Raw genomic sequence first — 10,276 nt, forward strand, 5'->3', positions numbered from 1 at the left:
ACTTGGGGATGTGCCACAACCAAGGTACATGCCCTTGGCCGGAATCGAACCTGGGACCTTTCAGTCCGCAGGCCGACGCTCTATCCACTGAGCCAAACCGGTTAGGGCACCATGGAACACTTTTAAAGGTTACCATTGTAGTTGAGTGACCAGTTGAGACTTTATCTTGTACTTTGTTCTTTTAGTGCCTTGGATGCACCAAGAAAGAATGAAACATTGTTCTTCTCCAGAGGGGAAGCCAAATATTAAGACCAGTGTGACCACAGGGGTCTGTATGAGTTGTTCTAGAACAGGCTGAGCCTAGGGGTACAGAGTTGCTACTAAGCTGGCCTTGGTGAAGGCCATATCCAGCCTGGACAGGGCAGAGTAGTAATAACAGACAGATGGCTGGGATCAGCACCCAGTTGCAGCATCATGTGGCCACAAAGGACAAGGGCAGCCATGGCCACCAAAGCCTTAGCCAAAGCTTCACATATGAAGATCCCCCTTAAAAACTGAAAGCAAGTTCCACGAGGGCAGCAGCTTTGTCTTGTTCCCCAACAACAAGCTCTAGCCCCAGAACAAGAACTAGGACCTGGCATATCATAAACATTGAATCACTATCTGGAAAGCAACCAACTCTTAGATCATAAAAGGCTCTGGGAATCCTGGTAGAGTAGAAAGAAAGAAAAGAGAAATCCCAAAGTGACTGATAATGGACTTTCCAATAATTGTGTGGGTATGGCTCAAACTGATTCTCTTAAAATTTTAGAAATAGAAAAAAAAAGTGACATGATTAGCACCGAATGGGTAGATCAATTCAGTTCTGGTATATTAATCACTGAAGCCATTTATACAAAAGATGGACATGAATGTTGTACAGGTGAATAGTCCTATTTGAAGTGCAAGAGTACATGATCTGAGGTTTTGACAATTTGAGATCATTTACTCTTTTTTGAGGTCTGATGAAAGCTATGAACCTCATAGAAATATCCATATGCAGACAATGCAACAATTAAAGGAGGTAGCAAGGAGATTAATAGATGACTGGTTAACAGAATAAGAAGAACCCGAGGTCCCTTTTGAATCTATCTCTATTGGTCTACATGAACAAAATAGGTCCAGAGGCGTGGATGCATGGAACAGACTACACAGACAAGCATATCTCAGAGGGAAGGACGGGGTGGGGGGAGAGATTAACCAAAGAGTTTATATGCATATATGCATAACCCATGGACACAGACAATAGTGCAGTGAAGGCCTGGGGTGGGGCAGGAGCTGGGTGGAGGAAGGTAAAGGGAGGGAAAAAATGGGAGACATCTGTAATATTGTCAACAATAAAAATAAATTTTAAAAAAATCCCTTCTTACCAACTCTTTTGTGAAGTGCATGTATATCCTTTCTTAATCCGTTTTGTAAATTCAGATATATGCATATCGATTAGATTAGTTTGAGAGCCACCATTTTTGCATTGTTTGAGGAAGCCTGGGATTGTGGGATGGCTGTAGGTTGGGAGTATTTCTAGACTTTGAGTTGCATGAGTGCTGAGAACCCAGATGTAAAAATAGCTTTATTGACAAGAGCACATCAAACAGTGCTGAGGGAAAAGATCAAGAAAAAGGTGACACAGCTTCCGTGGGGAAGAACCAGGAGGTGACTAACAGGACTAGCAGGAACCTGAGACTTGGCTGCAGGTGAAGATGGCTTTCTTTGTCTAGGATTCAAAGGCACAGCAAGGAAGAAGGCAGAGCTGAGACAGTTAAGTGCTCAGGTGGCTGAAATGGTAACCAGAGACTTTGAATGAAATCTGGAGAGATAATAAATGCCGGAGAGGAAACATCTAGATTCCAATCCCAACTCCCTTCCTTCCTGGCTGAATAGCACTGGGCAAGCTATTAACAATTTCTCTGGAAAGAATATGCTCCTTATAATTGTATTCACTGATGGAGTACAGCCCTTTGCCCTGTGACACTGAGCATTTGGCTTTAAGTGGTAAATCGTAATACACTGTGAAGGGAATGTGTTGTGATCTCATCATTGGCCACAGACTCCAGTTCTTTAACATGTTAAACACACAGCATAGAGTAGGTATTCAATATTAGTAGAATGAATGCTTAAAGGCATTACATACCTAATGGAGTGCAAAAAATAAAAAATAAAAGTAACTGCTGATTTCTGTGTTTTGACATAAAACAACATCTTTTAACAGTAACATAATTTTGCCCTAGCTGGTTTGGTTCAGTGGATAGAGCGTTGGCCTGCGGACTGAATAGTCCCAGGTTCGATTCTGGTCAAGGGCACTTTCCCGGGTTTCGGGCTCGATCCCCATTAGGGGGCCATGCAGGAGGCAACTAATCAATGATTCTTTCTCATCATTTCCTGGGTTCCAGGCTCGATCCCCATTAGGGGGCCATGCAGGAGGCAGCTAATCAATGATTCTTTCTCATCATTGATGTTTCTATCTTTCTCTTCCCTCTCCCTTCTCTGAAATCAATAAAAAAGATATTTTATTAAAAATTAACATAATTGCCCTAACCGGTTTGGCTCAGTGGATAGAGCGTCGGCCTGCGGACTCAGGGGTCCCAGGTTCGATTCCGGTCAAGAGCATGTACCTTGGTTGTGGGCATATACCCAGTGGGGAGTGTGCAGGAGGCAGCTGATCGATGTTTCTCTCTCATCGATGTTTCTAACTCTCTATCCCTCTCCCTTCCTCTCTGTAAAGAATCAATAAAATATATTTTTAAAAAGTAACATAATTTTATAACCAGAATAGATTTAATCAACATAATTAACAACTTTCAAACATCTGCATTTTGTGTAATAGAAATCACTTTGAGACAAGATATAATTACATGCAATGTTTTACTTTCTAAAGTATATGCAAATTTGTTTTAAAATATTCTCAACAAAATTAAGACAAATTGTACAGCAATTTCTATAATTTTGTGGAGCATTCATTCATTTAACATTTATTGAGTACCTACACTATTCACAAGGCCCTGTGCTTGCTAAGACGTAAGTAAATATTTCCTTCTTTTCTTCTTATGTCATGTGAGTAGGAACTTATAATCAATTTGGATGAAAATATATACAAATAAGGTACATGGTCAGCAAATGTATATAAGTAGTCTATAAGAAGAATGACAATAAGAGAGACATTTATAGGAGGGAGAGGTCACTTTGGGGTAGGGAAGTAGTAAAAATATTTTGGAGAGAGCACTTGAATTGAGCTTTAAAGAATGAACTTAAGCACAAGCGAAATGAAAGACAAGCAGACTTAAAACTGGCACAACTTCTAGGAAGAGAAGAGCATTTCTCACCAATGTAAATGGATTTAAAATTACTGAGTAATCTCTGGTTAAGCTCCTCAACATCCTCAAAGCTGGATTATTAATAAAGGCACGTGCTTCTGCATTTTACACACAACACAAAACAGTGGCACTCCAGGCTGTTGCCCAGGAGAACTACTCAGGCTCCTGCCTCTTGGTGTTCAGCAAAACTCCATTGACAGGACTACTTTTAGGAGGAGTGCAGAAGGACACATGCTTCTGCCCTGCCTGTGACATCCTAAAGTCTATCTCCAAAAAGGGAACCTTCTCTCCATTTGACCCAGTGATCCCACTTCTAGGAATATATCCCAAGAAATAAAAATACCAACCAGAAAGATATATGCACCCCTATGTTGATAGCAGTGAAATTTATAATAGCTAAGATTTGAAAACAGTCTAAGTGCCCACCAGCAGATATGTGAATTAAAAAACTGTGGTACGTCTACACAGTAGAATATTATGCTGCTGTAAAAAGAAGGATCTCTTACCACATGCAACAGCATGGATGGACCTGGAGAGCATTATGCTAAGCAAAATAAGCCAGTCAGAGAAAGATAAGTATCGCATGATCTCACTCATTTGTGGAATATAATGAACAGCATAAACTGATGAACAAAAATAGATCCAAAGACAGAAGCATCGCCCTGACCAGTTTGGCTCAGTGGGTAGAGTGTCGGCCTGCGGACTGAAGGGTCCCGGGTTCGATTCCGGTCAAGGGCATGTGCCTTGGTTGCGGGCACATCCCCAGTAGGGGGTGTGCAGGAGGCAGCTAGTCAATGTTTCTCTCTCATCGATGTTTCTAACTCTCTATCCCTCTCCCTTCCTCTCTGTAAGAAATCAATAAAATATATTTAAAAAAAAAAAAAAGACAGAAGCATCAAACAGACTGTCAACCCTCAGAGGATAGGGGGGGGGGGGCGGGGGTAGAAAGCAACCAATGAACTTGCATGCATAGATGCATAACCAATGGACACAGACAATAGGAGGGTGAAGGCCTGGGCTGGGGCCGTGGGCAGGCTGGGAGAGGTTAATGGGGGAGAGGGGAAGGGACATATGTAATACTTTCAACAATAAAGATTTAAAAAATAATAATAATAAAATATATCTTCAGGTCTTTTCAGATCAGCCAAGACCTAGGTACTTGGATCACCTCCTATTACCCCTCCCCATAGCCTCAGCCCTACAGAATAGATATATGGGCCCCTACTTTTTGTCACATCTTCAGTTCAAGTCATAGGTGCTCAAAAGAGGTGACCCTACAAAACTCTACCTTGAGTAGGAAAGTTGTTAAACATAATTATAAGACACAGTGTCTATCTAGGAGAAATTCCAGTCTGAATGCAGCATGAAAAATAGATGTGTTCTTCTTGAGCAGTTGCTTTTAGTACAGATATTGTTAATTAGGTAACACATATCCCTTTATCAGCTGGCACAATGAATTAAAAAAATTTTAAATTGATTTGAGAGAGAGAGAGAGAGAGAGAGAAACATTAATTTGTTATTCCACCCATCCAGCATTCATTGGTTGATTCTTGTAATATGTCTTGACTAAGGATGGAACCTGCAACCTTTGGCATATCAGGAAGACACTCTAACCAACTGAGCTACCTGGCCAGGGCCCACCATGCATTTTATATATAATTCCTAGCTTTGTTTCATGTCAACGATTGAATTTTTCTTCTCCCTGTAAATGTATAAAAGCATCACTATCTGCCTATGCTCTTTGGAACTGCCTTAAATCCTTTCTACAGAAACATGCATAGTAAATATATGACTGATTGGATTGATTTTCTTGCAGGTGAGGGAAGTCCAGCTGGTCCTTATCCCTAAATCATCAGATCAATGCCTGTAAGTGAGTGGGCATGCCATCAGCCTGCAGGAGATACTGCCCATCTCTGCAACTGTCAGATCCTTCAGGCAGCAGCCGTGTGTCAGATACACCAGCACCTCGGCTGCCTGCAGCCACAGCACCAGATCAATCAGGGCTGCCAAGAAATTCCAGAAATCAACAGACAACTTTACACAAATGGAAGGGCAGCAAACTCCAGCCACGCCAGCAATGGTGCTTCAAAGCCTCAAAGAAGTGCAATTGTGCTTTTAACTACCTCTCTGGAATTAGAAATGTCTGTTTTGTTCCACATCTCTCATGAGTGTCTTTGTTTTATACATCACATTCCATGTACTTTCCTGACCACCTACTTTGTGTCAAAACAATAAGACTATGTTGAGGGGCCCTAACACAAAAGAGCTTCAGCCCTCCTCATGACAAGAGGCAGCAGGGACTGCTAGAAAGAGCAGGGGCCTTGGACATAAGACAGGCATGGGTGTGAATCTTGGCTTTGCCACTTCAGAGGGGAGACATTCTCTAAGTCAGAGAACTCACTAAGCCTCCATTTCCTCATTTGTAAAGCAGAGACGATGATGATGATGATGACGACGATGATGATGATGATGATATTTAGTCTAGGGTTGTCAGTGTACAAAGAATCTGGCTAAGTATCTGACACACAGTATGACAATTAACGTTACCTTCTCTCCAGTTGTCCTCCCATTTTTCAAGAACTTTAAATCAATTCAGTGAGTGAGAACATTCTATTAAGCTAAGTATAATCAAAGGCAAAAATGAAATCATTACTTCAGTGAAAGAAAAATAATAACAATGGCCAATAGTTATTGAGCAACTACTATGCGCCAAGTGCTTTACACACATCTCATCTGCCTCACAACTCCTTCACGGTGCTATTATTGTCCACATTTTATAAATAAGGATGCTGAGGTTCAGACATGAAATAAACTAGTCAGATAAAAAGATAAGTACCATATGATCTCACTAATAAGTGGGATCTAGTGAACAAAACAAACAGGCATGGATACATGGAACAGACTGACAACTGTCAGAGGGGAGGGGTAGGGGGGATTGGATGGAAAAAGGTGAAGGGATTAACTGGAAAACATAAACGCAGACAACAGTGATAGCCAGAAGGAAAAGAGGTGGGGTTAGGTGGAGGTGAACAGTGGCAGCAGCAGCTCTGCTCCTCACGTGAGAGCATTAAAATAGAAAGGACTTCTCTTCCCACATCTGTATCCACTGATTAGGGAGAGAAATATTTCCCAGAAGCCTTGAGCCAACTTCCTTCATGGCAGAATGTCTTCCTGGCCACCCTGAGCGACCAGGAAGCTGGGAAAAGAAGTATCCAGCAAATGAGATTATGGTGACCAAGACTGGCTTACCCCACGATGTATCTGTGTATTACAAGCAGATCAAAGTCAGATGCGCTAATAAGGAAGCAGGGGTTATAGCTATTGAATGGGTAACCAACAGTTCCTGCCATGAGCATTTTAAACAAAACAATCTGCCTTCCGGAAAGTAGGAATTTACAAGATAATAACATGATATTTGGGCATGAACACGTTTCTAATGACAGCAAAGCTCTGATTTGGCAGTTTCAGAAGGGAGGGCTTAGCCCAAATTCCCTCTTCAAGTTCACTGCATACTCTGGGGTTCTGAGCTTGGCAAGGAAGATGGGTATCCACTTGCCAAAGCAGAAGGAAAGGATGATTCAGAACCACTATGATGTGTGATTTTCACTGTGAGAACTGGCAAAGCAAGATGGTGATGCATTGTCAGGTGAAATACAACTCTTGGTCCTCCCAATAGCTTCAGGAAATAAAGAACATTGCCTCATTCCCTTCACCAGTGCCATTTAACCCTTTTCTGCATGTCCACATCCTGTGTGTTCTTAATGTCCAGCTCAATTTTGGCTTCCTTCATCAAGCTTTTTCTATCACTGGCCAATCTGTATCCCACCACACAACTGAAGACATTCACAAATATCTTCCCAACCCTATCATCAAATCCAGGTGACTTGACATAAATAGCTACCAATTTTGTCCACTTATCTCCATCTAAATTGCTGATAATAACTGCTGGTGTTTATTGGGCATGGGCTATATGCAAGGCATTAATCTATGTACTTTGCAACTATTAACTCATTTAATCTTCTCAACGACCCTATGAGGTAGACTATAGTAATATTTTATACATAAGATTACTTGGAAATAAATTGTTAATAACTTGATCAAATTCATATAGGTTGTAAGTGAGCAGGTAAACGGTAAAGACCGAACTTGAACCCAGGTCTCTGTTTCTCCACAGGACTTGCTACTGCTACCCCAGGACATTACCTCCAAATGATTCTCTTTCTTGCTCTTGCCTCCATGTAAGTGTTCATTAAAAGGCCAAAAGCTTCCCTGGCAGGTGTGGCTCAGTGGCTGAGTGTCAATCTACGAACCAGGAGGTCACAGTTCAATTCCCTGTTGGGGCACATGCCCGGATTGCAGGCTTGAGCCTCAGTGTGGGGAGTGCAGGAGGCAGCCGATCAATGATTCTCTCTCATCATTGATGTTTCTATCTCTCTCTCCCTCTCCCTTCCTCTATGAAATCAATAAAAATATTTTAAAAGACCAAAAGCATCTTTATGTATCTTTAAAGTCAACCTGACCCTGCTGCATGTGGAATCAGGCAGTTTAGTAATATGTGAGCACACAGCGTCTCACGATTAATTAAATATCTGCAAATGAATTATACAGGCTGGGTCTTTCTTTTGAAAAGCTACATGTCACTTGAGTAGAAAAACTAACTCTGAATTCAAAATGCCCCATACTAAAATATTGACTAGAGAATTAATTTTAATTAACCTAATTTTGAATGAGCTTTAATTAACGCACTAAAAGTAGTGAGTCATTGCCATTCTCTGAGCCAAAATGAATTTATATGAAATAAGGGATGAGGTCTAGAAGGGAGAGAGAGAGAGGGACAGAGGAAGTCATGTCCCCTCTCTCTGAGATGCTACCCCAGACCTGAGCTCAAAGTGGAGAACTAAGCTCCCAAGACCCGACACAACTGATTCTATCACACAACCTACTTACTGTGGTTACCCAACATGTAATCCACCCATGACCTGGGTTGGAACCTCCGGGGCCCGTTGTTGGAATGCCACTTCCTGGGCCCCCCTCCAGGCCTACAGATTCACCTTCTCAGAGGATGATGCCCAGGCCCCAGCACTGTCACAAGCACCCTCGATGGCTCTGATTCATCCCACGGTGTGAGAACAGCTTTCAGAGCTCAGTAAAAATGTAAAGACCATGATGATTCCTCAGATTTATTTCATGGAGATATAATTTTTAAGTAAATAAGATAATATCCCAGCAGCTCTAAAGGAGAGGCATTCGCACTTTGAAAACGAGGGAAATCAAGTCTTGACATATCGATGGCACATTATCCCTGTATGCAGTCAGAAATCAACTGCTTTGTACTTCGGAGCAGAGCTGTCAACAGTTACCAATTCAGTGCTGGGGGCATTTTACACCACAAATTGAAGCCACTTGATGAACTCACCTTTGCATTCAACTCCTAGTTAATGTTATCTTGTGGGGAAATGGCATTTTTCTAAATTTATTACTTCAGTATGTCCCATAGTTAGGATAGACTTCCTGACTCAACTACTAATTGCATATTCGAGACTCTCTTTGATTCTTCTTCTGTACAACACCTAGCAAAGGTAACTTTTTTTTAGATAAATTACTTCCTTTTCTTATTCCTCTCCACTGGTTAAACCCAGTCCTCAAACTCACTCTGTTGCCTGCTACCCTACCAATTTAAATTCAGGATACGGGAAATTAATTTAAAAAAAAGAACCCTAATAGTTGAACAGCTCCTTGTGGTTAGGCAAACTCCTCTGGCCTTTCCCCAGCTTAGCAGTCTCTGTTCATTGGCTTCCTGGGACTTTCCTTGAGCCTAAGAGTTCCCTGAAACTTTGGGGGTAAAGTACTCAAGGCAACAGTGCATCAGTCTGGGGGTTTATGGGAATCTCCCCATTTGGAGCAGCTCTGAGAGTTCAATCACCTTGGAAATACTAGAGCAGGCTCCCTGAATATGCACAGAGAATATTTTTTTTAAGCACCATAAGAAAACAAGGTCTAGTTATCCCCAAATGTAAGAGTCATTATTTAAAACTCTCACTGACTCGGAAGAATTTTTAGTCAGGAATAGCATCTTCAGGCTGACAAGTCACAATACCTGCACTTTTGCTAAACAAACTGGTGGGGGAAAGCTCAAAAACATCCCATCCCCAGCTTAGGGATTTTTTTCTTCTAAACAAATGGAATGCCTTTCACTTATCAAACTGGCCAGGCCACTACAGTGAGCACCAATGCATATGGGACAGTAAATATTAGACATCAAGTTACCCGTTTTGTTTGTAGAAACCTGACTTTGGAAAAGGAAGTGTGGAAGATACACGGGTAGGAGACATTTTGCACCTTAAAATGGAACTGCTTGCTGTGATGAACAGTAAATATTAGACATCAAGTTACCCGTGTTGTTTGTAGAAACCTGATTTTGGAAAAGGAAGTGTAGAAGATACACGGGGTAGGATACATTTTGCACCTTAAAATGGAACTGCTTGCTGTGATGCAAATGGCTCTGGGTGTGTGTTGGGGGAGTGGGGTGGATAATTTCTGCAGACTATCCTTTTAGGATTCCAAGTTTAGTTTGAGTCATTAGTAAGCATACTGTCTGTTGAATGATCACATGAATGAAATTAGTACTTTGCTGATTCTATACACTGAGACTAAAGAACACTGATCAAATTTCCCCTCCTCTGTTAATCCTTCCATGAGACATTTACAAAGCGCCTAGGCTAGTAAATGCCTAAGCCAGGCACCTGATAGACAAGGTTCTAGTCTAGTAACAATCTCTTACGATTTGCGAGGGCACAGCTTCGTCCCCTTCCTCGACAGCCTGGACGGCTGTCGCCCAAGGGCTCCCGGCTTCTGGGACACCTGTTTGGCTTCTAGGAACACGTTCCTCCCAGGCCGCCAGGATTCTTCCTGCTTCCCCCGCAGCCCAGCCCTCGAGTTCTACTCCGGAGCTGGCACTCGCTCTGCACGGAGCGAGCTCTGGGCTC

At 42.0% G+C, this 10,276-nt stretch overlaps 1 long non-coding RNA gene across 1 annotated transcript in view; it reads right to left on the bottom strand.

Moving 5' to 3' along the window:
- LOC106726457 overlaps nucleotides 1–9,883 on the bottom strand; it is an 11,773-nt gene extending 1,890 nt beyond the window's left edge. Inside the window, exon 1 of the long non-coding RNA XR_001362533.1 lies at nucleotides 9,757–9,883. This is a non-coding gene — a long non-coding RNA (uncharacterized LOC106726457). The remainder of the gene's footprint in view (nucleotides 1–9,756) is intronic.
- Nucleotides 9,884–10,276: the final 393 nt, after the last annotated feature.

This window comes from Myotis brandtii, unplaced genomic scaffold, assembly GCF_000412655.1.
Source record: "Myotis brandtii unplaced genomic scaffold, ASM41265v1 scaffold266, whole genome shotgun sequence".
Classification (NCBI taxonomy): Eukaryota; Metazoa; Chordata; class Mammalia; order Chiroptera; family Vespertilionidae; genus Myotis; species Myotis brandtii.